Source organism: Trachymyrmex cornetzi, unplaced genomic scaffold (assembly GCF_001594075.2).
Source record: "Trachymyrmex cornetzi isolate Tcor2-1 unplaced genomic scaffold, Tcor1.1 scaffold333, whole genome shotgun sequence".
In the NCBI taxonomy this organism is placed as follows: domain Eukaryota; kingdom Metazoa; phylum Arthropoda; class Insecta; order Hymenoptera; family Formicidae; genus Trachymyrmex; species Trachymyrmex cornetzi.
In genome coordinates, this window is record NW_017298036.1 from 17,508 (window position 1) to 19,447 (window position 1,940).

The window sequence follows — 1,940 nt, forward strand, 5'->3', positions numbered from 1 at the left end:
TTGTTCGTTCGTTGCCATTTTTTATTCTCGTGAGTAAATCTGTATAGGGGTTCGCAGTTGTCTGCAAAATTAGGCACAAATGTATTATAAAAATTGACTAATCCTAAGAATGATTTTAGCTCCGTAATGTTTTGTGGACGTTGTATGCTTTCAATAGCTACTTTGTTTGGATTTGTGTGGATGCCTTGCTTGGAAAGGATATGTCCTGAAAACTCTGTGTGTGGTTTACAAAATTCACACTTTTCTTTTGTTAAATAGAAATTATATTCGCGCATTCTTTTCAAAATGTTTTGTAACGTTTTTAAATGTTCTTTCTCGCTTACATATATTTCCTAAGAGCGTGTCATCAATATATGTACCTGTATGCTGGATACCTTGTAATATCTTGTCTGCAAATTATTGAAAAATTGTCGGTGATGACGAAATACCTTGGGGAAGGACATTATATCGATATAATCCTCGATGTGTATTTATTACCAGGAACTTTTTGCATTTTTCTTCCACTTCCATTTGATGATAGGCGTTGCTTCCATCTAGTTTTGTGAATATTGAGCTGTCACTTACTGAATGAAAAATTTGTTCTGGTGTTGCAATAGGGTATTGAGTGATGTGAAGTTGCGTATTTTTAAAATCTCTAGTGATTCTTACTCGTCCATTAGGTTTCGGTATGACTATCAGAGGTGATGGCCATTCACTGTGGTTAATATGTTCGATAACTCCAGATTTTCCCATAATAACCAATTCTTGATCTACTTTCTTTTGGATTGCATATGGAATAGGACGAGATTTCATGAACTTCGGTGTTGCATCGTCTTTAAGGATTATTTTTGCTTTGAAACTTTTGATATATTCTTTTGGTTCTTCGAATATATCCGAAAATTCTTTTAGAATGTCTTGTAATTTTGGATTTTCTTTAACCTCATTACATTTGGCTGCTATCTCCGACCAATCCACTTTAATAAAATCATGAAATATGTAATACAGGCAATAGGAGTCGACGCTGGTTATCAATTAGCGCAATTTTTCTTAATACTAAAAATATAAATCTTAACTTTGAACGTTTCCACTCATGGTTTGAGTCTTTATCAGCAATTTTTCATCCTAGCGCAACGATTGGAGTATTGCATGACAAAATATCTCCAACGTTTTTCATCTCAAAAATTGAACCGTTTACTGTTATGAGGTAAGTCACATACTCACAAAGTTAGAAAGCTGAGTGCAATGAGAACTTAAGCTAAAATTATATGAAAGATTAAATTATCGTATGTATAATTTGAAAATTAATAATTACCTCACCTCACACAGTCGACGCTTCTACACTGAACAATGAATCTCTCTTATGTAACATTTTGTAACTCGTTAATATGTAAATTATCATCAAATTTAAAAAAAATAACTGCGAGAACAATATGTGTCTTGTCATTTCGACAGTCGGTTAAGTAATGATTGCTAAATAAGTAACATAGCGGTCAATTTGAAGATAAACAAGTTTATGATATAAATTATATTACGAACAAGCATTAAAGTTTATTGAGAATTTCAATGTACGCATGATTTAAACCAATGGTATCATTTTGTAGATTTAGTCCATTGGTTTATCGATTAATATGCATCATCTCTGATATTAACCTTTTATTATAATAATTTTCTACATCCAATATCCCTACGTTTTGCCAATCAAAGTCATGATCGTTTTGCAATCTATGTTCTGTGATCACTGAATGAGTGGATGTTTTACTATGGATATGCTTTTTGTGTTCAGAAAGTCTGGTTTTTTATTTTCTCCCTGTTTGTCCCACATAGGAAGCATCGCAATCACGACAGTTGACCTTGTAGACTACATTCCTTTTTAATTCATCGTTTAAAGGATCTTTATGAACTTTAATAAATTGATTCAGCTTGTTCAAACTAAAAAATGAAACCCCATGGCAAACCCCATT